Below are 27582 nucleotides of genomic sequence, written 5' to 3'. Positions count from 1 at the left end.
GAAATGCCTTTGTTCCTCCTCAGACACTAAAAACAGAGGGAAGAGGAATGTATTTAGTTCACCCAACCTGAATTGACACCAGGCAAAGAAACTGCAGAGAAAAAATGGCAGCAAAACCAGCATGAGGATAAGTGAAAAAGAAATATTAACTATTTCATTAACTATAATTACTATGTGTTTTATTTCCAGCTGGAGGAGAAAACTGATTCCAGGGTTAAGGCTGGTTTCAGTCCCTCTTTTCCAGCAGAATCTGGGAAGGTCCCAGCATGGAAAAGAGATATAGATGGAACCACTTTGGAAGCAGTTCCCCCCCAAAAACTGGGAATGGTTGTAATGTCTAAAGACATGGAATCATCACAGAGCCCCAGAATGGTTTGTATTGTATTTGCAGGGATGCCCCGACTAAGGCAGGAATGATGCATCTGACTCCGTGTTCTCAGAAGGCTAATTTATTACTTTATAATAGTATAATATAATAAAGAATACTATACTAAACTATACTAAACAATACAGAAAGGATAAATTAATAAATGCTTAATAATAAACTTAATAAATGCTAAAAAGCTAATAATGAAAACTTGTGACTCTCTCCAGAGCCCCAACACAGCTTAGCCCTGATAGGCCAAAGAGTGAAAACAACTGACAGTAGAATCCAATGGAACAATCACCTGTGGGTAAACAATCCCCAAACACATTCCACACATGAGCACAACACAGGAGAAGCAAATGAGATAAGAATTGTTTTCCTTTTCTCTGAGGCCTCTCAGCTTCCCAGGAGAAAAATCCTGAGCGAAGGGATTTTTTCAGAGAATGTGAATGCCATAGGTTTGGGCTGGAAGGACCTTAAAGTTCATCCAATTCCACCCCCTGCCACTGTCCCAGGCTGCTCCAAGCCCCAGTGTCCAACCTGGCCTTGGACACTTCCAGGGATGGAATATCCACAGCTTCTCCAACTTCTTTCTCTGTGCAAGAATGAACAGAACTTCAAGGAAAAGGCTGCAGTTTCCTTCTCGCTTAGCTTGAATCCAAAATCAGGGTTTAATGGAACAAATATTATCCAGACTTTCCATAGATGTAATAGGAAGCTCAGGAATGGGATACAGGAGGGTTTTCTTAAGCAGTGGGGCCCTTTTATATTTAGTTATTCTGTAATTAGTTGTTTTTATTGACATACGGCCTACAGATGGGCTGATCCATTGCTGCAGAAACAGGGCCAGAGTTTATGATCTTGCTCCATTTATGACAATAAATGCCTTCCACGAGGGCTCTCAAAAACACCCAACTACCACAGGGCTCCATCCCACTGCTGTCAAAGAGCAAAACTAGCACAGATTTCAGCCACTAAGGCTCAAACTCCAGCCACTGCAGGGGCACACACATGTGTTTCACCCACTTCTGAAGGGGCTCACGCCTGGAAGGAAGCAGCACTTCTTCCAGCCAGGAGTCCTGCTGCAGAAAATCACTAATTCCCAGGACCAGCAGAAACAGAGGGTGTTTTAGAGACAGGAATAATTCCAATTGTTCCTTTAGCAGGGGAAACCCAAAAAGTTTCATGGGCCCCATGAAACTGGTGTATTTGGGATGGTATTTGCGGGCTATGACACTGAGGGAATTTTGTCACAGGAAAGTAAGACACTGCACCCTAAGCTGGCCATTCACCCTTTCTCTTGGTCCAGCCATATATTGGATTCCTTGTCACAACAGACCCAACCTGAAATTGTTTAGATTCTTCCAGTTCTTTCATAATCAACACGTTTCCTTTGTTCTCTCCCTCCAGAGCAACAGATGCCATCTCAAATTCTCCCGCTAAAAAAATATGAGACATAGACACATAATAGTGTTGGGATTTTATGGTGGTTCTAAGCCTGACTGCAGAGACTGAGTTTAGAAAAAAATTTTATGTACTTCCATGCATTTTTTGTTGTGTTTCAGCCCCTCTTTCTGAATGATGCAACTGTCAGCAAGATCAATCAGTATGTTTTAATACTACAAGTAATTCCCATTCTTTTTTCCTGTTACCTCACTTGGATATTTCCCCAGCTCCTACTCTACCAAGGAAGAACATTTCCCCATTCCCATTATTACTTAGGAACTGCTCACTTTTTTTTCACTTTTCATGTCTAAAACAGTCTCAATTTCCAGGTCTCACTGGAATGATTCACCCAAACTGGAATGTTTCACTCAAAAATGATTCAGCTTTTTTTTTTTTTTTTTATTCCAAAACATTTCTTGTTGGAATGTAAGCTCCTACAAACCCACACCTTCTGTGCTCATCCCAACCAGTTCCAACAACAATGGTAGTGTTAAAAAAAGGGGGAATGGCTTCAAGCTGACAGACAGGGGAGTTAGATGGGAAATTAGGGAAAAATTCCTTCCTGGGAGGGTGGGGAGGCCTTGAAATAGAATTCCAAGGCCAGGTTGGACATTGGGGCTTGGAGCAGCCTGGCACAGTGGAAGGTGTCCCTGCCATGGCAGGGGTGGCACTGGATGATTTTTAAGGTCCCTTCCAACCCAAACCATTCCATGATTCTGTGATGATTCTATGAATTACACCACTGCTCTGGCCACCTGTGCCAATTGTGGCCACCCTTGGAGCAATCTGGTTTTTATTCTTATTCCTAGTCACAGTTTCCACTGTTGTAAGTTAAACTGCAAACTTTTGGACTTTGCTGCACTCCTCTGAGAGAAGTGTAGCTCTGTCTTTTCTGCATGTCCCCATTACAAAGCCAGGGATGGTAATAATTGTAATTTTTTTTGTCTGTTCTGCAAACTTTGGACTTTTTCATTCATGTGTTTGACCTCTCTTCTTGCTGCTACACTGGCTACTACCTGACTGTTGTAGCAATTGAGTACAGCTAAAAAAGAGATTTAATGTCCCTCTCTGTGGGTACATCTGCATGTGTGTGGGGTGTTACAAGTGAAGGCATTATTTCAAGAGCATATGAACCATTAAAATAGGTAATTAGGCTATGTTCCATTTCTGAGGGCCAAACAGGAATTGTAGGTATCTTGCACTGGCTACAGTTTAAAATATATTTTTGCCATCCACCAGTACATTAAAATAAACTGGCACATGGCCAGTTGTGGCCTCATCAGTTCTTCACACCACTGACTTGACACGTCATAGCTACTGTATGATCACAGCTTTACCAGGATTCAAAGCCCTGGTGCAGCTCTAAAACTTCATTTTGGGTTCTCTGCAGTTATTAACTATTAGAAAAACTCAGGTATGTCAGTATCAAAGACCTTTTATTAGGCATGTTGGCATGTAGATTAAGATTTATGTTTTCTGTAACATCAGTCTTGCTGTCCCTTCAACAAATGTAACCCTAAAAGAAGGAATAAAGCAAGCTCCAAGTTCAAAGAGTTTAACTCAGTGATGCAAAATATTTCCTTTAAATGCAGATCCAATTTCTTCCACTTTTTTATGTTCCAGGCGTGTATAAAAGTCAATGCCCAATCTGTAACAGCAGTGACTACCTTTTCAATAGAAACAAAAAAGTAAATTACTGTCCTCACCACTCCAAGCTTTGACTTATCCTTGTGCTGATGAAATAGAGTTGGGATGATAAGAACAAATCAGTATGGTCACTTCTCACTTCCACTCACTGCCCGATGATTGCACTTGCAATGTGGCATAATTTTGTTACAAAGCAACTTGGAAGTTCACTTTTAAGAGTGTTTCCACGATGGGTTGTGTGTAACTCATGTGCTTCATCTTCAAGCAGCTCACACCTCACAGAACTGCTGGAGCAGGTACCTGATTTCTCAGGCATTACAGATCCTCCATTAATTCCATCCTGCTGCTCCCAACATCCTTCTCCCCCCATCTCCTTGCAGAAAGGCAGGAGGAGACGAGCTGGTGTTCCTAGAACTGCACAAAGCACAACGATTTGACAATCTTCATCCCAGTTGTGAGGCCTGCAGGGCAGTGGGGACCCACAAAAATCCCCCCTCAGGGACACCATGCTCACCCCATCCACAGAAAAAGAACATGCTCCAGATATCGTCCCTTTTGCACTGGCCACAGAGGGGGTTTAATGGAGATAAAACACCCTTCCCAGCAGCTCTGGGACTGAGGAGGGCATGTAGTCAGGGGGTAAGGAACAATTAGGCCTCGTTTATATTTGTGAAACAATTAGTCATTAATTAGGCCGGCTTCACATTTGGAAAAGGGGAATAGCTTTAATTAGAGCGGAATTACATCCCTCTGACAGACTTCAGAGGGAACTCTAATGGCAGGATGCAAACTATAAAGTCTGCCAGGCTTTTACAGCATTTAATGGCTTACGGAGCATATTGGAAGTATACAGTCCTTCCAGTGTGTATAACAACCATCTGCCACAAAACCCCACGTCCCTGCCAGGATCACAGCTACTAAATAGGGGGAGAAAAAGAATTTTAAAACAGTAACCAAATCCCCAGCTTGGATCAAGCATCTTCATAGCTGCATTTGGGCAGCTTCTCTCCCTAATCTAGAAACCTCTCTCCTCGTGGAATTCTTGCCACGGAATATAAAGAAAAAATGAAGTGGCATTTAAAGAGATAAATATTTAATGTATAGCTACAAAGTACACTCTCTCCTCTCCAGTCATGCTGTTAACTAGGGGAAGGGTCTGCGCATGAACTTTCAGCCCTAAGTAAAATGAATTTAGTTGATGCCTTCTGTTCCTCACACTGGGGCTGAAAATGGGCACTGGCCTCGACATAAAAGCTTCTTGGGAGCTGCAATTGTTCTGCAGCTTAGTTTGCATTGCCTTAGCTTAAAACCCCTGCCATGGGGATAAACAGCAAATCTTCCATTGCAAGCTGTGGGATCACTCCTGTAGAGTCCAAGGAACTCTTTCTGGAGTTTGGCTTTGAGGCAGGACAATCCAATCAAAGACATTTACCTAAAAAAATACAAGCACACTCCCATCCTCTGAAATCAAAAGTGAGCAAGATGGAAGCAGACGATGTTAAAATCCTAGCAGAGACTAGAATGGATGCATCCTCTTTCCCAGGTATTTCCACTGTGGAGCTACAGACTTTTCCAACCTATGATTAAAGGCTTTATTAAAACAACAACAAAAAAAAAACCAAAACAAACAAACAAAAAAAAAACCAAAAAAAACCCCAAACAACAAAAAGAAACCCCAAAAAACCAACAAAAAACAAAAAACCCACAACAAACCAAAAAACTATTACTCTAAGTGTTTTAAAGCACAATCATGGATACCCACAGTGTCTGTGAAACAAAGGAAAGGGATTTAAAAATAACAATTTCGGCTTAGAAGCAAGAACTCTTTACAAAGAGTTCCTTACACTTGTAAGTACTCCCTTTTCTCATCTCAACTAGGGAAAAATGGGTTACTTGTGGTAACTGAGTGTCAAAGTATTCAGAACTCCAGGTTTAAAGCAAGACCTGGGGTACCATAAGCTTGTTGGTACCAGCACGGGTGATGCCCCACCAGCCAAAAAGCTCCTCCTGCACACACTCATACAAATTAACAGGTAATCAGTGCACCCAGCATGCAAAGATGTTATTTTCCATAATCACTGGGGGGAAAAGAAAATCACTCTGGGAGTAATTTCATAGCCAGATTCCCTGATCACCTAACATTCCCTCAGGACACAATCATCAGGTAAAAGGCAAATAAAAGAAAAAAACATCATATATACAAGGGAATGTACAGGCTTGTTTCTGAAATGTTGCTTTCCATGGGAAAGGAGAAAAATAAAAGAATAAAACATTATGTTTTGTCAGAAAATCAAGGAGTATAACTAATATCCTGCTTTGTGCCAGTCTTCAGTTTACTGCAGCCTTGGGAATAAAGTAACAGCAGCACACACAGTCTGGGATGCCCAAGTTGCCCAAAGGTTATTATGACCACTATGACCTTTTGAATCCTCTCTTATCTTGGAATATTTTATGGCAGGCCCAGGTTAGTTGATAATTTTAACCCAAAATCTTTTTTCATCCGCTTTTTTTTTTAATATTGTCATTGCATTTTGCACTTTTGTGATACAATTCTCCTCACCTTCATTTCTGGAATATGAAGCACAGCATGTAATATTGTTGACAACACTCTATTACAGTCATTCAATTATTGAGAATGTTCTCAATTCTCTCTATTTTATTATTCTTGAAGGAAATAAAATAGAGGCATTCCCCAATCACCTTCAGTTTCTAAGAAAACAGTATCTACCAGTTATTCCACTCCAGTAGCGGTGAGACAGCTAGGAAAGGCAAAGATGGTATCAGTATTATACTGATTTTTTTCAGTATAATACTGGTTCTTGAGGCTCTGAGCAACCTGGTCTAGTGAAGGTGTCCCTGGCCTTGGCAGGGGGGGTGGAACTGGATGATGTTTAAGGTCCTTCCAACCCAAACCTTTCCATAATTCCATGATTTACCAGCATGGCAGAGGCTCCACGAGGCACTGTCTGGAGCTGCCTCCCTTGTACACTGAGGTCTTGCATTGCTGAGACCTGTCTGGACAACTTCTCCATGGTGCAAACCCAGAACATTGTCACAAAGTCCAGACAAATTTATGTTGGGAGAGTGAAATTTCCTCCCTTGAAATTCCTCTCCTCACATTTCCCTCTGCCCAAGACTTTATCTCTTCTGCTCGTCTTGGGGAAGCCACAGGAATGGAAAAAAAAGGGAGACGTTGTCAGGAGCAAGACTGGACTGTTAATCAGGAAAATAAATGAACCTATAAAACTCATATAACCTCACAGAATATAAAGTAAAATTGGCCTGGTGGTGACAGCTTAATTCTAACCACTCTCTGCCAAAGTTTTGCTCTGGGTATGAATACACAGGTTGTCCAAAAGAGCAGCAAATGCCCCTTCTTTCCTAATGCTGAGACACTTCTTTCAATGCACATAGTTCAAGATAAATCAGATGTTAAGGGAGATATTTATGATTTCCAGGACTCAATAAACTGCATTTACAGTACATTGGCTCTTTCGGGGCTGAAAAGACCATAAGATCTCATGTATAGTTGTATAAATAAATGAATATATGAAATTTAGTAACAGGAACTCTTCTGACTCATAGGAGTCTTTGGAAAAATCCCCGCTAATCTATTAATAATAAAGAATCTGTAATGCTAAAATTGCAAACCCCAGCACGTCCCCTGTTCTTAGCATACCAGAGAGACTTTTTTCTGGTAACAGTAGCATATTCAAGACAGCACAGGCTTGACACAAGCCTTGTTCAAATTCTGAAGCCGGATACCTGGAATTAAGAGCATTCCCGTGCAAGATATTGGATATTCAGCAAAATGCTCAGCTCGGTGTAAAAAGCAAATATTTTTAAATGAGATAAGTACGAAAGTGCCCAGTGCAATCAATCAGTGTAGAGCTCTCAGCCTTACTGGGACGGGTATCAAATTGTGTTCGTTTTTTCCATGTCTTTCATAAGAAGGAACATTCTTGTGTTCTCCATAAGGACATGGAACTGTTGGAACAAGTCCCAGAAAGGGCCATGAGGTTGATAAAGGGTTGATAAGGAGCACCTTCCCTATGGAGACAGGATGGGAAAGTTGGGGCTGCTCATCCTGGAGAAGAGAAGGTGGTGTGGAGACCTCAGAAGAGCTTCCAGGGTCTGAAGGGGCTACAGGGAAGCTGGAGAGGGACAATTCATCAGGAACTGGAGTGACAGAACAAGGGGAAATCGCTTGAAACTGAAAGAGGGGAAATTTGGGATGCTATTAGAAGGAATTGCTCTCTGTGAGGGTGGGCAGGCCCTGGCACAGGGTGCCCAGAGCAGCTGTGGCTGCCCCTGGATCCCTGGCAGTGCCCAAGGCCAGGTTGGACACTGAGACTGGGAGCAGCCTGGGACAGGGGAAGGTGTCCCTGCCCATGGCAAGGGGTGGTATGAGTTGGTCTGTAAGGTTCCTTCCAACCCAAACCATCCTATGATCCTAGAGTTCTTGCCATGTCTAAATTAGAAATTTAGAGTACAACAAACATGCATTGAAGTCACTGGGACTACATTTCAAGGCTTCTTTTATAGGCACTGTCTTTGGGGATCTGAAATTTTGATTATACAGCACAATTCTGCTGATTCCTAAAGTCAGCTACATCCAAGTAACTCAGCAGCATTTCCCAGAGCTCTGCACCCCAAAAGGCCCTGCCTGTCACTCTTGCACTTAACTTGTGCAGAAAACATAGATTATTTCCTACTTTCTGCCTGTTCTCCATCCTGAGCACTGATGTGATCATTCCTCATATTTCCAGGTTCCTAAACTGGACAAATAGCACAACTGAAAATATGCATATAATATTTCATCAACCATTAAAGGCACAGTGCTGTGGCTGGGAGGCCTAAATTCCTTTCTTCCATTCTTTGTTAGTTTTGTGTCTGTTTTATTTTTTATACAGTGCTTCAGGCACCACTCAAGAAATGATAATCTCCCCACACTGAGACACAGCACAGTAAACAAAGCGAGGTGGAGAAGATCCCTTTAGCAAGGAGAACACAAGAGTTCCATTTTTAGACTCATTCTTCAAGGGATGGGACTTGAGATACCACACTGTGCACAAAGGAGTGTTCCTTAACCTTTTCTTCCATCAGCTTAGGAATCATTGCCTGGTTTTGCCCAAGTTTAACAGAGTTTAACAGACTTGAAAAGATTACATTCCATCAAGATTGAGGGGAGCAAATAGCTGGGTGAGGCAAGGAAATACAGTTGGTGCCCTACTAGAGAGAAAGCTGAAAAGCAGCAGCACATCAGAGGATCCACACAGGACAGCACTGGTGAGAGGGGGCTGATTCATTCTGCAGCTCACAAATCACCAGAAAACATGGATTTGCCCATATGAACAAAACCCTTTCTGTGCCCACAATCCTGCCCATCAGCAAGGACAGACACTTCCTAAGTGACAAGTTCCTGCCACCCTCTGAGCACCGCTACCACGTGCTGGGGCTGTGACCAGCAGGTTCAGCTGAAGTTCACCTGGGCAAGGCAAGGACTTAAGCAGGACAAGGGGGAAAAGCCTCAAGTTGCACCAGCAAAGGTTTAGATTGGATATTAGGAAATAAAATTCTTCACTGAAAAGGTGGTCAGGCACGGGAACAGGATGGTGGAACAACCACCCCTGGAAGCGTTCAGCAAGGTAGTGGAGGTGGCACTTGGTTTTGTGGTGCTGGGTCAGCAGCTGGACTTGATCTTGGAGATCTTATCCAACCTTAATTATCCTATGATTCTGAGGCTGATGGATCAATAAAGCTGGATCTCAAGCGAATTCCTGGTCCAGCCTCTGTGCTACTTTAGCATGAGATGATACGAATGGCTTTAAGCTGACAGGGAGTAGGGTTAGTTTGGATATTAGGAAAAAATTCTTCCCTGGGAGGGGGAGGAGGCACAGGGTGCCCAGAGCAGTTGTGGCTGCCCCAGATCCCTGGAAGTGTCCCTGCCCAGGTTGGACATTGGGGCTTGGAGCAGCCTGGGACAGTGGAAGGTGTCCCTGCCATGGGGGTGGAATTGGATGATTTTTAAAGTCCCTTCCAACCCCAACCATTCCATGATTCCATGAGAAGCAGCATTTGCTCCTTCTATGATGTCTCTTAGCAGTACTTCTCCCTTTTGCAAATACCTCTAAGATTATACACACCCAGTATCTTGAATTAATCTTCCTGCCACCATACTCTGGAGATGGAAAAGTTCCTTTCCTGACTGTCTCACACCTTCCTGGTCTGACACAGAGTTGTTACAACATCACCAGTTTATCCAAGCAGGAAACACAGGCAGTGCTTTGTGGAAGTACAAGATATCCACAGGTGCCTCCACAGTATCCAAAAGTGATTTGACCAGGAATTTTGCCAGGTTAACAACAGCAAGTCTAGCAAGGAAACAACAACAATAAAATTTTAATTTCTTGTAGTGTTTTAGGCTCTTGTTTTCCTCAAAGATTCATGAATCTATTTCAATCTCAGTGACAAAGGGATTTCAAGCAGAAATATCTCTCTGTCCAAAGACCAAGGCACCTACATCTTACTCACAAGATAAACTCACCTCTTGTGACAAATTTATCTATTAGTTGCTTCAGTTAATCTTAGGAAGAAAAATACCAAGAGAAGAGGTCATTTGTACTCAGAATAAAATAGGAAATTTTAGTAAGACTGTATTTTAAATGAATGCTCTTTCATAAGAATTTGATTAGCAGAAGTTGCCCTCAAGAAAATCAGCATCACAGCTGAATAATGTATTTTTATTTGAACAAGAATGAAAAAAAATATTCAGATAATCTGAGACATTTTCAGCTTACACAGAAGTGTGTTAGCTCTATTAACATAGTGCTTTTAGACAGAATTATATAAAATTATTTCAAACTATTAATATTTTAGTGGTGAAGTCAGAATAACATTGTTCCTTATCTACAGCATAGCAAGCTTTTCTCCCACAAACATTTTGACAACAGAAAAAATTGCAGATGTCTATTTTTCAACCCAAAAAACCAACCCAACAAAAAAAAAAAAAAAAAAAAAAAAAAAAAAAAAAAAAAAAAAAAACAACCAACGTTTGAGCTACTAAAAGGTAGAAAATAACCAGGGAGAATTATGACCAAATGCCAGATATTAAAAAAGTTCTCCACATGTGGCACAGAAAGAAACAGCCAATTCACTGCAATTGTCTGCTTAACAAGTTGAGCCTCTCTCCAACTGGTAGCAATCAGGCAGGACACTAGAGCGGGCAGGAAATCTAAAATTAGGTTTTACTACCTATAATGGAGGATTTATGGGATAATTTAATTGGCAGTCTTGGGACTGAAACCCATGGTGGGGGAACAAAAACATCTTTCTGGATATACTCCCTGAACCCTTCCTGTAGTGGGCTGAACAATAAAAGTACTGGGGAAATAACCTGGAGATGTAATATCCCCTTTTCCCGTGCAAAGTCAGTGGTGCATGACAACGTTTGTGGGTGTGTGGGGTTCAGCAGAGACAGAAGGCAGTCCTGCATTGATGCAAACTGATTTTTCTTCTTTTTAGGAGAAGAACTGAGTTGCTTCTTGCAGCGAGATGTGCCTGTAAGGACATGAGAGACGATGGAGAGCAGGCTGGAAATCAAGGCTGTAAGGGCATGAAAGCACAGCCCCAAACATTTTTGCCTGTGGCAGGTTGAACCCAGCCCTGTCCTCACCACCCTTGGCCATCCCCAAGATCTGCTGAGCCACTTGGGCTTCCCTGTGGCCCTTTTGTGCTGGCACAAACCTTCAAAAGCCAAACCTCAGGGGCGCCAGCAGAACTTTCCTTCTCTGCTCACCAGGAGAGCTTTGAAAGGGTTAACATCCATTCTGTGCAGCTGGACAGGGGGTAACAGGATCCCCTGCTCCATCCCCAGGGGTGTTCCACCCGTGTCAGCACTTGCTACCGATACCTTTGCCTGGCTTATTGCATTTATTGGATGGGTTTGGGGGGTTCAGAGCAGCAAGGACACGTCCCACTGTCACTGAGTGAAGGGAATGTGCTCCCAGGTGCTGCTGGCAGGTGATTCCTGGTCATTTCACTGTCAATTCCTCAAAAACTGTGTATCGCCAACTCTGTATCTGACCGGGATGCAGGGAACAGACTGACATGGGAAGGAGGGAGCAACAGCCCCAGCGACCCCTTACAGAGCCCATCTCCTGACTCTGCAGTGCCACCACCAAATCCACCCACAAACTCACAGCCCCCTGCTGAGATTCCTTCTTAGCTTGTTTTCCCCATTTCTCAAATCCAGCAGTTTAAGAAAGGCTGTCACTCATCTCTACTCCCAACTCCCAGAGCCAAGGCCTACCCGTTCCAAAGTTTTCCTTGTAATGGCATCTCCACTGCAGACCTTTATGAAGCCATTATTGGGATTTGACAAAATGCCTGCGGCTTTAAAACACATGCACGGTCATCCTCTCATCTGTGGTGACAAGTTTGAGAGGATGACAGAGGAGTATGTTTAGTGTTATTACCTCTGGCGTATCACTGGCAGTGCCAAAAGGAAATGTAAACAATCAAGTCAGTGTAACAACCCTTGATTATTATTCTTACAACAGTCCTGACATCGAGTTATAAGCTATCATAAATTAAAAAATGCGTTCCCATTTATTTCAGAAAGCTACACACAGGAAAAGGCTGAAAAAAAATTCAAGGCTGTCTCAAGAACTTCTCTCTCAGCACATTTCAAACTTGATTGGTATGACATGAAAAAGTCCCAGAAACAATGGAAAATTAACTCATTTCAAAAATCACCTTTTGGAGAAGCTCTGCTGATAGCCACTAAATCTGCAGTGAAATCAGTCAGGCAGTTTGGAAACCAACCCACTGAGAAGGCTGCAACAACTCAAAAAAGAAGGTGTTTTAGTAAATCCAAGTGTGGCAGTTTCAAGATTGGGCTCAGGTTTTTCCCCCTCTTTTTCCCCTCTTCCTCCTTTTGACTATCAACCATCCTTCATTTCTTGATTTTCATACAGTTCCTCTCATCTTTTTTTCTGGTGATGTGAATAAGAAAAGTGCCATTGCCATTAACAGGGAAAAGTTTTTGCAGCTTTTAAGCCACTCATGCTCCTCCACTAAAAGGACCACCACACCCCCTGACAAAGACCTGTCATTGCTATCTCCAGGATGCTGTTGAAATGTCAAATTAGGATCTTTCCGTGATCCTGAAAAGTGTCCTTTCTCATAGATCAATTTACTTTCTAGTTCAAATTATATTTGACCTTTACTTTATATTTGAAATGTTCCTTCTACGAACTTCCCTTTTTATTTTCCCCTGGCTTACATTTTCTTCCTTTGGGGATAACATAATTACATTGACATAAAGAAGAAAACCTTTGTGTCTTAAATATTGCCTCTCTGTTGCCTGAACTTAAAATATGTGAAAAGTTTATAGACCTTGACAGATTCAGGGTGTGGTACAACACACTCTCCTTCATGCAATGCAGCCTCCATCTGCAAGAGAGTTGCCTTTTCATGGAAATACTATTCAGAGAGCATTTCCATAAAAATTCACCCTGGCACAGCTCTGTTTCTCTTGTCATTTGCCCAGCTGTGTTCCTGCCTTGATTGAGTTCTCATTTTGAATAAGGCACAGCAGTCATTTTCATGGGGGGAGCTGGGGGAACTTTCCATCCTTACGTAAGAGCAAAGCTTGTGGTCGATGCAGCAGGGCTGCAGGAGGCATCAGTAAAACCCAGGGCAGTTGGATTTACAACCAGAGATGGTCTGAGAACACATTTCAGCCTCCTCCTGGCCTTGTTTCTAGTTCCTTACTAAAGAGAAGGAATGCAGCACACTGAGTCCCAAACCTTGCTCTGCCCAGACCAAACACCAGGTTTTCTTGAGGGCTGGAAGAAGATGGTCTTTAAGGTCCCTTCCAACTCAACTCATTCATTCTGTGATTGTCAAAGTCCTGGCTGAGGTCATCATAAGGCCCCACACACTGAGCACAAGACAGGGCCCAGAGGAGGACGAGGTGCAGAAGAAGAAGGAACCATCCTTAAAGAAGAGATCACCTGTCCCAGATAGTCAAGTTAAACAAGGTCCCACCACTGTTGCTGCCACTGCTCCTCAGCCACCAAGTCCCAGCAGTGCCCTGAGGCACCATGTGTCTCCCACACCCAGCAACTTTTATTCCCTCCACCAGCAAGCCAAGCTGGGAAGCTGAAATTTCACCGTTTGCCAAAAACTTCCCTAGTCCTGCAGCACCAAAAAGCAAGGCCATTGCAGGAAGGACCCCAGGATAGCCTCAAGTACCTACTGAGCTCAGGGCCACTACCTGAAAAATGCAAATTCAGCTTTCCCCACACAGATGGGAACACTAAAGGAAGGCAGAGGCTGCTCCTGCACTGCTCCCAGCAGGTGGATGAGCCAATGTCCCACCAGGGCACCAAGGCAAGGACGCCCAGTGCTGGGGCTCACACATCACCACCCTCTCCTGCATTCAAAAGGCATTTTGAGCACGCTTCCCAAACACAAATACTAAATTATTGTTTTAAATTATGGGGTTTGTATTTTTCCTGAAGCATTCGCCCTGCGCTGAGGCTGAAAATGGACAGTCTGCGGTCTCTTTTACGAAGCTGTTTTTATCCTCTCAGAACCAAAGTGGTAAACCACTAATGGCATGAGCATTTTTCTCATTATCAGTTACAATGTTAATGACTCTTATTTAAGCAAGCAGTATTTTAAAACCTTTCAGCCCTGCTTGTTCACTTATTAGACCTCAGACGGTTTATTGTGTCTTCTCTTAAGAGAGTTCTTTTATGATGTTAAAGGGAGGAGGCCATTTCAAGACCAGGCAGCAATTTGCATCAGTAAACACATTCAGGAACATGTTGCTCCAGTGTCTTAAAACTGACTCATTTTCAAAATCACTTGCCTGAAGGATCAGTGCACTCTGGTGCTCAGGTCTAACTGTAAATAGCTAAATGTTCAAATAAAATCAGCGTCTAGCAGCCGAAGCAAAGGCAGGTTTTAACCCCAGTGTTGGGATCAAACTGTGCCTTGTAACCGTGTGCAAAATACTTGGTCCACTCTTAGAAAACATCCACAGAAACAAAGTGAAATTTCAAATTTATTTGCCTTAACCCTCCATCTCCAGGAGTCCAGAGCCACCCACGCAGACGAGCACAGGCCATAGAGGTTATTTTCACATAAGGATCATAAGGGACTTTTGTTGCCTTCCTTTTTTTTTCAAGCCCCATCCCAACAGCAACATGGACAAAAACAGAGGCATCATCACAGCCACCTAAGGGCACTCATGGAGAAGTATCCAGGGCTGGAATGAGAATGGGCAACTTTAGGAAGGGTAGAAAGCCAAGCACAAAGGCTCTGGCAGCCAAAAAATCAGAACACATTCATAAAACAACAGCCTAACGTTTTGAAAAGTATCAAACAAAGTGGTTGCCAAAGGGTTGCTGTCATCTCCAGGAAAAGCAAGCATGCCACAGATATTTCCTGAGCACGCTGATCCTGGGGGAACAGTAAAAGTGGGTTATTACACAGCCCTACTCTCAGTGTTCTCACTTTCACAACACACACGAGTGTTTCCTCACTGCATCCATTCTTGCTCGAAGCCATTGGTGGGCAGCATACCTAACTCAGCTTTTGTTTAAGTTCTTATGTTCTTCCCAGGTAATTGGCCCTACGGGACTTTAACCTAAATGGAGTGTGTCTTTGTAGGGACCTTGCAGAGGTATTTCTAATGTTTAATGGTCTCCTGAATTACTACTTTCCTCCCACTGTGAAGGAAATGGGCTCGCCGCCGTCCGCTTCCCTGTAGCATTCATTACCTCTGGAAACACGGATGTGTAACAGCATCCCTCAGCCCATCCCATGCAGCAAAAGCACAAGGAAGAACAGGCAAATATTCATCCTCCTGAGCAGTAAAGGTATTGCTCCACGTGGATGTGGCCAAGTGCGGCAGTCATGTTCTCTGAAAAAATTCCTTCGCCCAGGATTTTTCTCCTGGGAAGCTGAGAAGCCTCAGAGAAAAAGGAAAACAAATTCTTATCTCATTTGCTTCTCCTGCGTTGTGCTCACGTGTGGAATGTGTTTGGAGATTGTCCATCCAACAGGGGGTTGTTTCATTGTTTTCATGTGAATTGTTTTGACTTAATGACCAATCAGGGCCAAGCTGTGTCAGGAGTCTGGAGAGAGTCACAAGTTTTCATTGTTATCTTTTTAGCCTTCTGTCTGTATCCTTTCTGTATTCTTTAGTATAATTTAGTATTCTTTAATATAATATAGTATCTTAAAATAATAAATTAGCCTTCCAAGAACATGGAGTCAGATTCATCATTCCTTCCTGCATCTGGGAACCCCACAAATACAAGAGCCAAGCAAAGGCTCCCCTCACGTGCAATTACTCACAGTTCACCTATCTGGGCTCACCCCAGGAGAGAGAGGGAATTGGATTCCAGCACAGCTCCCTGGCTCAGAGTGACACGGGCACGTCCCTGGCAGCAGGGTGGGAATGGGGATCTGGCTCTCGGGGGTTATTTGTTGCCTTTCCTGTGCAGCCCTTTCTCAGACCACATCTTAATGTCTTCCAGACCCCCAGCAGCCCTCACACCATATGTGGAGTAAGAGCACCGTGGAGTAAGTGGTTAATGAGTTATTCTCACAGCCTGCTCCCCTTAGGAGCTGGTACACATCTCAGTGCTTGCCAGCAGCACAGCGGAGAACCAGATCTCAACTGCTGTCGATACCTAATTTAAAACCCTTGTAATTGTAGCACTACAATAGTAACATTTAGTTCACCTAGAAGCCAAGTGCCTCATTCACTCCCTCTATCCCTGGATGAGGAATTGTGTCCAGCAGGAGCAGGGCAGGGATTGTCCCTCTGGGCTGGCTCTGAGAGGCCCCTCGAGGGCTGGGGCCAGTTCTGCTCCTGCAGGAGAGACCTGGAGGGGCTGGAGCGTGTCCAGGGCAGGGAAGGGAGCTGGGAAGGGGCTGGAGCCCCAGGAGGGGCTGAGGGAGCTGGGAAGGGGCTGAGCCTGGAGAAAAGGAGGCTCAGGGGGCCCTTGTGGCTCTGCACAAGTCCCTGTCAGGAGGGGACAGCCGGGGGGATCGGGCTCTGCTGCCAGGGAACAGCGACAGGGGGAGAGGGAACGGCCTCAGGCTGGGCCAGGGCAGGCTCAGCTTGGACAGCAGCAGGAATTTGTCCATGGAAAGGGTGCTCAGGCCTTGGCAGGGGCTGCCCAGGGAGCTTTGCAGTGCCCATCCCTGCAGGTGTCACCCGGAGGTGGCACTGAGTGCTCTGGGCTGGGGACAAGGTGAGGATCAGTCAGTTTGGACTTGATGATTTTGGAGGTTTCCAACCTTAATGATTCTGTGTTTGTGTAGCACAGAAAACGTCTAAACCAGCTCTACTCAAACACTGGAGTTGAAAGATTCCCTCCAGACAACACAAGTGGGGCTGAGCAGGGAGGAGCATCCCCAGTGCTGGGTTAGTGACAATCCTGTGTGTCCCACAAGCCTGCTGAGCCTTTCCTCCCTTTTCCTGCCTGTTGAGATCACCTGACTTGCATCAAGAGAAGGAGACAATATTAGAGGTGATGTGCTTTGGCTGTAAATGTCATCATATCCCAAACACCTTTCAAATTTAAACCAGAAAATACAGGATTCCCCAGCAAGAGGAAGCTACCAGGTCCGGTGAGGAATTAAGACAGGAGACCTTGACAGAAAATCTTCACTGACTCCTGCCTGCCAAGGGACTGGGAGGAGGCCAGAGATGGAGCAGGAGGGAGTTGTGAGATCTGCAGGCGTATGACCCGTGTCTCCTTCTCTATGAAAGATGAGCCCACACAGAGAAAGTGGAAATTCTCTGAGCTCATACAAGGGAAATTTTATCAAGAGAAAAAGCAGTGGTTGTTTCCTGTGCGAAAAAGACGGTGCCTTTAAATGCTGTAGTAACTGGGGGGAATTAAGGCTTTAGGAAATCAGCAGTGAGAACACTTCCAGGGCTTTCCAGCCCCAGCAGAATCATGAGGAAGAAACACTTCAGCTGAAGACCTTTGCCCCTGTGAAAGCCACCAGAGAAGCTTCAGCCACTTCAGCAAGGACAAGATTTCATCTACTGAACAAAAATTCAGAGTTTTCAAACTCTTTCACGGGTTATTCTGGAACAGAGGAGGAAGAGGAATTTATGGGTTGGTGTTCTTTTTCCACGTAAAACCAAGTGAAAGTGGTAAATACGTTAAAAAGGGTTTGTTGTTTTTCTTTTCAAGGGAGCAATGCTCCAAAGGAGAACAACAGCACTGTCAAACACCCAGGAGCACATGTGGTGTGCTTACACCACTGGTTTTGAGTTTCCGTGCACCAGCCAGGCTCCAGCTTCCTACCAAACCATTAAAAACGAGAAAGAGACGAGAAGAGTTCAAAAATTCAGTATCACCTACTTAGCCCGGAGTGACTTTTTGTGAAATGACTTGCCTTGCTAATCCTTTCCAAGGAATGCAGATGAGAGTCGACAGGGATGGGGATCTGGCCGGACTGGGCTCCATCAGCCTCCCCAGGAGCTGGAGGGGCCCTGGGCTCACCAGTGTGGGGGGAACTCGCCCCTCACATGAGGGACAACCAGACTGGGGCTCTGTTTGCCAGCGATGATTTGTTTCCTCGCAGGTCCATAAACACGGATTACGTCAGTGTGGTTTCAGGCTCATTTTTAGCCGAGGCCACTCAGTCCAAGAGGAGCCAGAGGCAGTGGTCAGACGGAGCCTCTCCATGCTCCAGACGAGCCCACTGATCCCAACCTGCTCCTGCAGGGACAGGAGGATGTCAGAAAGCGCCGGCCGGAATTCATCCAAGCGTAACAGGCAGGAACGAGGGATCACGCTTTTCTACCGCAAACAGTAAAACTATCCAAGCCCAAATCCCCTCCCCACGAATTTCAAATGCCTTCTTTCTGCTCCTCCTGGTGTTAAACACATGTTACTTTTGCCTCACAAAACGTGCACGGTTTGTCTGGTTCCGAAGCAGGGGCTGGAGCGCAGCGCACGGCCTCGCTCTCCCTGCCGGTCCTGCCTTCCAAAAGAAGCGCCAGAGAAAGGATTCTATTTTTGTAAGGGTTTAAAGGGCACGCTCAGAAAAGTGACTATGTAAAAATGGCACCTTTTCATCCAGCAGATCTGCTCCCAGTGAGTATTCTGAGTCATGTCTGCTTACTTTAGTGACCAAAATAGATTGCTAGTACTTCTCACTCCTCTCTAGTCCTGCGGAACCAACACAGCAGAGGGAGTTATTTAAATCCTATCTTGGACCAAAACCTGTCATGATGAGCTCAAGAGGCAGAAGGGAGGGCTCGATGTGTCCCCGTGGGTGGCTGAGGGGGCAGTGCCCCACCCCAGTGCCACAAACAGCACATCACACAGGGAGGTGTTAGCCCAGAGGAACAGGAGTGGAGGACAGCCCAAATTCCCTTCACCTTGGCTCTTGCATCCTCCAACAACCTGATCCTGACCCCCCATCCCACATTCCTGCTCTGCAGACAGACCACAGGCCGAGCTCCCTGGGCTCACATTTGGTTACAACTCTGTCTCCTGTAAACTGTCATGGAAATCACAAGCAAATAACAAACACGGAGCTCGCCCCTCCTTCCCCACTGGCTCCATGCAGAGCTGCTCTGCAGCTCAGCTGTGCTCCTTGTGCAGGGACCACTGTCATCAGGGGGCTAAAAACTGACCCTGACAAGTAAAAAGCTCGTGGCCTGTCCAAAATCAGCCTTCCATAGTTGTGCTTTGAGAGATTTAAGTAAAGTGTAGACCCAAGGCTGTCATCTATACAGTTGGACCAGCCTAAAAAAAACCCCACTTTAAATGGTTGTTACTATTTCCTTCATGAGCAGAACAGACTCCTAAGAGAAAGGCAGCGGCATTAATCCATTCCTGTCTTATTCTGAAGCTGAAATGATGGCTAATGTTGTCTTACTCAGTTTTTCAAGGAAGTTAAGAGAGCAGTGCAGAAAGCATAAAAAGGTTTTCTGTTGCTATTTCTAATGTTTCTATTTCTAAACAAAAAGGAAGCTTGACAGTAAAAATTAATGATATGTTTACTTAAAATTAAACCTTAAAACTAAAATTATAAATAAGCAATAATAATAATTTCCACTTAGACTGTATTATTCGCCTGGTCTCTCTGCTTTATTTTACTTAGATTTTTTCCTTCAGCCTCCCTAAGATCAGCTGCTGGAAAGCCTGGATTTGTCTCTGGATGCAGAATTCAGGGCAGTCCATGCCAGCCACGTAAAAGCCAAAATACCCAGTCCTGCAACCCCAATCCTACCTTAGCTGCTGGACCATCTTCTGCACCTTCAGTGCCTTTTCCAAACGAGCATCACTGTCTCAGACTGGCAAGACTAACCTGTCCTTTGGCCAGGCTGGAATTTACACAACTGCTGCCAGCCAGACCCTGGATTTTTGGATGGCTACAGCGAGCTGAGGTGAATCCTACCCTCCTGCAGCCATTTTTCAGTCTCATCACTTAGAACTGAGGCCAGGTTCAGGTTTCTCCAAGCTCTTCATTTCAAGAGGGTGATGAATTGCTCTGCTGAAATGAAGCCTTGGACGTGCCTACAAAAGACGGTGCCCTCGGTGGTGTCAGGATGTTGACACACATATTGGTGACAGATGATTTGGCTGGTCTTGGTTGCAAGAGATACAGAGGCTGCTACAGACTGTTTGCTATAAATACATAAAAATACCAGAGAACTTAGAAATGCAGCAAAAGAGCACCAGCCCGAATTCCCAGCTTCACATTCTGGGCAAATGTAATGAAATTTAAGAAAAGGCACAAGATATCCACCAGGACTAAACTAGAGCTTGATTTGATATTAAATCCTTTCTATTATCTTAATGTGGTAAGAAAACCTTTATTTTTTTTTCCTTTCCCAAACCTGTTTTTAATGCAAATTTTTGCACAAGCCTGTGTAAAAAAAAAAAAAGAAAAAAAAAAACCAAAAAAACAAACCAACCCTTCTATAAGTCTTTGAAGAGCCAACTACAATCAGAACAATCAATGGAATAGCAACAGCAGTTCTTTAGAGAAATGATGGAGAACTTTTCCCATGTCTGCTTTGCAAGTCCTGCAGATCAGCTGCTTTTCCAAGCAGATTTTTCAGCTTAGTCTCAGTGCATGCTGCAATGCAACATCTTTATGTTACTTTAGTAGTTAATCCTTTGTGTATAATTTGTGAACTCTATAGAGAGCAGTCCATTTTATAAACAGAATTTTAAACCACCAGGTTTAAATTTATTTCAGGGTTTATTCAGAACTGACAAAGCCTCCTTAGAAAACGGAATTTTGCTAAGAAGCCTTTCCTTCTGCATCACTACAAGACTTCCTTCTGTATAAAACCCTTTTCTACTTACACAGAAAAATATAAACCAAAAAATTGTTTGATTGCCATTTTTTCTCATTTAATTTACAGAAAGAGATACATTGTGCAGTTTTCTAAATCCCTGATTTTACATGCACATTTAATTGCATTAAAATCACACACTGCATGCATTACCACTATTAAGTATTAAAATATAAGTGATTTGTTGAAAGATTTTTTTCAGTCAAATCAGGTCAAATATAACATGTATATCCATACTTGAGAAGCTAAAAAAAAGTAATCGACTCAATGCAAAAATTGTGGAAGTGGGAACCTTACATGCCTTAAAAATTGGAAGAAATTGATCCGATTTCACAAAACATTTTGTTGTAAGTCATCTACCGGGCAGCAAAAGCTGCTCCTCCTATGCCAATGCTCCCAGAACCAGAAAAATGAAACTACCTGAAAATCTGATAAATCAATGCATGTTTTAACAGCACAATAGTCACAAAAAAAAAAAAAAAAAAAAAAAAAAGAAAAAAAAACCCTTACCAACCACTTGTAGCAGACAGTAAAGAGCAGGAGGAAAAGATGCTAATTCAGCAGGCAATGCCTTTGGGATGATGGGAGAGAAGCCTTCCCCTGAGCCACTCACACCTGCACAGCCTCGCCGGGTGCCTGCGCCCAGCCAGAGCTGGGACCTGCTCTGCTCTGCTCAGGGCAGGAGCTGAGTGCTGGCCACAGGCAGCATTCCCAACTCCCAGTCCCTGCAGCATTCCCAACTCCCAGTCCCTGCAGCATTCCCAGGTCACAGGCACTACAGCACTACCAGTTCCCAGACCCTACATCATTCCCAATTCCCAGTCCCTGCAGCACTCCCAACTCCCAGTCCCTGCAGCATTCCCTATTCCCAGACCCTGTAGCATTTCCAGTTCCCAGCCCGTGCAGCATTCCCAGATCCCAGCCCCTACATCATTCCCAATTCCCAGTCCCTGCAGCATTCCCAGTTCCCAGCCCCTGCAGCATTCCCAGCTCCCAGTCCCTGCAGCATTCTCAGCTCCCAGGCCCCATAGCATTCCCAGCTCCCAGTCCCTGCAGCATTCCCAGTTCCCAGCCCCTGCAGTATTCCCAATGCCCAGTCCCTGCAGCATTTCCCAGCCCCTGCAGCATTTCCCAGCCCCTGCAGCATTCCCAGTTCCCAGACCCCACCGCATTCCCACTTCCCAGCCCCTGCAGCCCCAACGCCTTCGCTCTGCCCCATCCAGCCCGGCATCCCAGATTTTGTGCCGCGGCGGCGCTTGCGAGCTCCATCAGGGTTTCCCCCCCGCTGCCGTGCCTTCGCCAGGTGAAAAGGAAAACCCAGCAAGGCTGTTCCATTAGGGACCCCCTGGAGGAACCTGGGTGTCTGAGCGGAGCTGATTGAAACCACATTTGGTCCGAGGTGGTTTGTGCTGAACCGGCCTCGCGCGCCGTGCTCATCATCCCCCACAGCCAGCCTTGCTCTCCCCAGTCAGCGCTAATTAGCTGTGTGGGGCTCCCAGCTACAGGCAAATTTGGGAGGCCTGAAACACAACTGTAGGCAATATTTGTTGGCAGGAGAAGCACCTGGAAGAGGCAGCAGCTTTGGAATATCCCACCAATGCTGCCGAGTGCCCGAGCAGGAGCACGGCATCTTCCCGAAGGCTGGAAGCAACGCTGCTGCCAAGACCCTTTAAAAAGCACCTGGGTGTTGTATCATGTATTAAATATTAGAATGAATCAAGACAGAAGGCCTCGAATAAAACCAAACCCTCACCTGTGCACAGCAACCACTCCCCAACCCATTGTGGTCAGCCAGAGTTGTGTGGCTACAACTCGAGGCCCTGGGGTTTCAACCATCCCCTCTCCAGCTAAAATGAAAACACGTGTTTATTGTTTTTTCTTTGGGCAGACGATTAATATTTATGGGATGCATTATCAAACAAAAATAACTATGTATTTTGTTCCTGGAATAATGGTTTTTTTCCTTGTTGGAATGAAGCTGTGCCAAGAAGGGATTGCAGCTGATGCAAGCAGCGTGCAAGGACAATCCACTTACCAGGGCAGCTTTCTAAAGGAAAAAGGGGCATTTCTGAGCGGGGGTAAGTTGAGGAAAATAATTGCTGTGGTGGAATCTCACACTCCACACAAGGAAAAGTGCCACCCAGGGCAGTAGGAGATCCTCCTGCCACAGCAGCGCAGGAAAAGCAGGCGTGTTGCAAATCCATTCATGCTTACTTTAGATCAAGTCTCATTTTTGCTCTCAAACAACACAAAAATACCTCGCTGCACACGTTTTATTTTTGATAAATTGCTGATTAACGAGGACGTGTACTCTGTTCACAGCAGAATAAACTCTTTGGGTTTCATTGTGAAATTGCTGTTTCTTGAATTCAATTAACCCCTCCAGATTACACACAGACCACTGAATATAAATAGAAGAGGTTAAAATGCAGTTTAAATATAACAGATACGGCTGCAACTCCATATTTAGATATACCCTTTAATTTTTTTCCTATTGCCTGCTTTTTACTTACATTTAAATTTAGCAAAGTAATTTTAGACTGCCACTTTTCTACCTACACTAGTTAACTACACTGTGAAGGGAATATATTAGATTAGATACCACTGTCTTCCAAAATGACAAATCAATGCACATTTTTTGGACTCAAACCTTCAGCCAAAAAGACGAAATGCTTGATTTTCCTGGGAAACCTGCATGTCAAAAAAGGGCATGGCCAGAACCACCCTGGGAAGTGAAAATATTCCAGTGGCTGTGAGAGCAGCCAGTTGTGGGTATAATGAGAACCAGTGTGGTGTTATCGCACAAAAGGTAATTCTTCCAACCCAAGACAAACAACATTATAATTCAGGCTGAAAATATCTTTACCCTGTGCGAACTTTTTTTTTTTTTTTTTTTAAACAGAAGCATTTTAAATCAACTGTATAGAGGAAAAGTGCCCTACAAAGCATACACTAATCCCTGGCATCCCTTCCCAGCTGCACAGAAAACCAGCGGGCAGCTTTAGGCACTCAGGGCTAAGCCTGCCCCGCTGACCTCAGATGATATGGATCAGGCCCAAAGGGCCCTTTCCAACCTTACCCCCTGTCAACAACTTCCACCTCGAGTTCGGGACACAGATTTCCACAGAGCTGCTCACATGATTCAAAGAAATACAGTTTTACCCTTACTTTTCCTGAAAAAAAAACCAAAAGTATTCACTTAAAAGAAAATGACAAGCTTCCTGATAGTGGAATAAAACCCCAATGCAATGGATATGAAAGGGAAAAGTTTGTTTTGATCCAACCATTTTAATTTATTTTGTTGTTACCTGCTTGTAACTCCTGGAGCATTTAGTAAAGCACAGGCGAGGAAAGGAAATGCAATGTTTTGGGGCTACCAGATGCCATCAGCACCTCAAAAGCTTCTCCACAGGTTTTTTGGTCCTCACGGGAGGAGGAACTGCTGTGTGCAGGGATAACAGCGAAGCCATCAAAATTAAACACTCTGCAGAGGGAGAGCAGTGCCATGAGCCTCACGCTGTGACAGCAAAGCACTGGGGGTTTGCAGAAAGAGCAGTGGGAAAGGATTTGCCTCATCAGCAGCCAGGTATTCTGTTCACGGGGTGTTGTTCAAACCAACAGGACCGCCACAGTCGTCCCAGGGTTTTCTGTTTGTTTACACAGCTCTGTGCATGCACAGAAAATAAACTTCCCACAGCAGAGCAGGTAGCAAAGACACTTTCACAGGGCAGGCTCTTGTGCAGAATTGTCATTCGGGCACCGACAACAGCGGGGTCCAAACTGGTGCTCCAGACAGAACAGGACAAACAGCATCCTCGTGATGAGGGACACAGCTCCCAGGTCTGCAACGATCTGGGATTTAAGCTCGTGGCTGTTGTCATTGTGAGTCCCCATTGAACTCACACACCCAGATTTCCGTAGTGCCTTAAAAAGAGCTGAAATTCATTCAAAAGAAAGAGAGAGAACCCCACAGGCACTACTGCTTAAAAACCATCAGAAGGAGAACATGCATAATATATACATGTCTACTAGAATCTATCTCTAAGAAGCAAATGCTACAGAAATGACAATCCAAAGGGAGCAACACCTCAGGAGCAAAAAGTCCGACTAATCACACCTAGGACTTACCCTGACAGATCATTTATAAAATTCCTGTAACATGTAACTCTATCCAGTACTATATGATTTGTTTAACTTTGGGACTAAATTGTGGGAGGTGGGGACAGATGCTGTTCAAAGCTCTAAACCCTGAAATGTTTTTGGAGCTGGTAGATTTTTTTCTTGCAAACTTTTTCGAAGAATTTGCCATTGTTTGGCCACAAACGCATACGAAAGAGAAAATAAGGACTGATGTTGCTATTCCAATGTACCATATCTTTGTTTTTATAAATGCCCTTTAAGAAACAGATCAGGCAATCAACATAAAAATATATTTGTCCCGTATGAGGTATGGCTTGGTCCATTTATGCATTTACTTATTTACTTCTAATTGGGAAACTATCAAATAATCTATTTCTCTTCTTTGATTTTCCTATCAGTTCAGGTGTGCCTGAAATCACACACCTGATATATGTATCCTGACAAAAATTTACATTTCATACCCCAGTGAGAAGCTGTCTTTGCCTTCTTCACTTGTTTCAGAGAAACCAGGGAAGTGCTCAAAGGGTTAAACCAAAGGAATGTGACATTTCTCCATGTGCAGTTCATAGACCTATCCTGGTTTTCCTAATGGACTCAAAATTACATGGGCAGAACGGGGCAGAATGTAATTTCCAAACTCTTACTTCAGAACAGAGTTAATTCACAGAACGACACTTAGAATACAAATTAAAAAAAAAACTTCATTACAGAACGAGCCATTTCCTCGCACCGTGGGCTTTCAGCAAAGGCAGCAATGAATGGAAGTTTATGTTAGCCAGAACTTGCAACTCCAGCTTTTGTAAATACAATTACGTGCACTCCAAACTCCTCAGCGAAGTCATCTGGACACCAAAACAGAGCCCCGCGCATCCCTTACTCTGAAAAGTACCAAACCCAACCACGACTCCCCTCAGCCACGTAGGTAATTGAAGGTTTTCCTACGTGCAAGAGCCGCCCAGCTTTTGAAAAGCCATAGAGCTATTAGTTAATTGAAGGATGAATTGCTGAAAGAATTACAAAGGCACCAACGCTGCTATTACGATCCAGAGGGGGGGGAAAGTGATGCCGAGGGGGAAGGCGGTATCACTTCAGCCCGAAAAGCCAGCGGCCAGCCCGAAGCCAAACAGCAAATTAATCCTTCGAAACTTGGAGGAACTCGGGCACGCTTCGCGCAGAGGATGCGCGGCTGCGGCTGCCGAGCCCTCGGGGCTGCCCCGCTCCAGCCAGGGGACACCCGGGCGGTCGCTGTGCCGTCCTCGGGGTCACCGAGCCCCGCCTGTCCCCTGTCTCCGACCGGTCCCTCGCCCGTCTCCCCGCCGCTCCCGCCCCGACGGCCGGCGCTCCGGTCGCCGCCCCCGCTCCATCGCAGCCCCGAAGGGAAAGCACTTACCGGGCTGGGGCTGGGGCCGGGGTCACTCCGGGCTCCCGGGGAGGGGGGACGGGGCGGGACGGGCCGGGGGAAGGCAGCGGCCGCCAGCGGCGGGAGCTCGGCGGGGAGTGAGGGAGCGGGCAGGGGACGGCGGCGTTGCCGACTGCGGTGAGTCACTTCAGTCGGGACGGGCTCAGCCCATCGCGCTGGCCCCCGGCTCCGGGCGCCTCTTCCTCTCTCCAATCGGCCGCCGCCGCCGCTCCCGGCGCTGCCCGGCTCCCCCGCCGCCGTCGGGGCGGCCCCGCGCCCGGGGCGCTGCGGGACCCCCGCCCCCGGTGCCCGCGTCCTCCCCCGGCTGCGCTGGGGGGGCGGGAGGGGCCGGGCGGAGCTGGAGGTGAGCGGGAACAGCGGGGGGAGGACGCGGCGGAGCCCGGCCCGGCTCGGCTCGGCCCGGCCCGGCCCGGCGGGGCCGCTTCGCCCCCCGGCGCGGGGAACAGGAGCGCGTTTGAAGGGGCGAGAACAAGAGCGCGGTTGTGGCGGGGACCCGACGTGAATGGCAGCCGGGCCCCTGAACCAGGTGGCAGCGCGGGCGAGGAGGGCAGCGGGAGGAATAACGGGATGCTCGGGAATAAAAGGGGAGCGAGGCGTGGTGGGGGGGGGTGGGGGGGGGGGCGGAAAGCAGAGGAGGCTGGTCCGGCAGAAACTGCAAGCCCATCTCCCAGGGGTGATGGAGAGGGGACGCATCCCGGCGGTGCCATCCGCACTCACCTCGCACGGAGGGAACGCAGGGGAGAAGCGGGCGGTGCGCCCCGTCCTGTCGCTGTCGCTGTCCCTTGTCCCTTGTCCCCGTCCCGTCCCTCCCGGGGCTCCTTACCGGGGCTCCGCTCGTCCCCGGGCACGCCTCGGCCCCCGCCGCACCGCCGGGCATCGCCCGCCGCTCTCCGCCAGCGGTCAGCGCCCGGCACCGGCGTCCGCAGCAGAAAACCCAGTAGTCCCTTAATTAAAAATAATAATTAAAAAAAAGATAAAAAAATAATTAAAAGCGTCTCAGTTTTTAAAGCAGAACTACATAATGTATTAATTGGTTGCTATTAGCATGCAGTTTTATTGAGCATAGCACACAGAAGTCTGATTGTAAGCGAGGAGTGTTTTCAATGAAAGTGGAGTTATTTTAGCTGCAGACATGTTTACATTTCTGTGGTTTAGTCTATAACTTTCTCTTTTTCTTGCTTCAGAATTCTGCTCCATGAA

General features: G+C 45.6%; 1 protein-coding gene across 2 annotated transcripts in view; it reads right to left on the bottom strand.

Annotated features, from left to right (window-relative positions):
• Window positions 1–27339, bottom strand: part of ERG (ETS transcription factor ERG) — a 138631-nt gene extending 111292 nt beyond the window's left edge. The window contains exon 1 of one of the 2 annotated variants that reach the window (XM_038138184.1): window positions 27100–27339. The gene's annotated coding sequence lies outside the window, so the exon portion shown is untranslated. The remainder of the gene's footprint in view (window positions 1–27099) is intronic. The other variant, XM_038138163.1, reaches the window with a different exon arrangement.
• Window positions 27340–27582: the final 243 nt, after the last annotated feature.

This window comes from Motacilla alba, chromosome 1 (assembly GCF_015832195.1).
Source record: "Motacilla alba alba isolate MOTALB_02 chromosome 1, Motacilla_alba_V1.0_pri, whole genome shotgun sequence".
NCBI lineage: Eukaryota > Metazoa > Chordata > Aves > Passeriformes > Motacillidae > Motacilla > Motacilla alba.
This window is presented reverse-complemented; position numbering and strand designations above follow the sequence as displayed.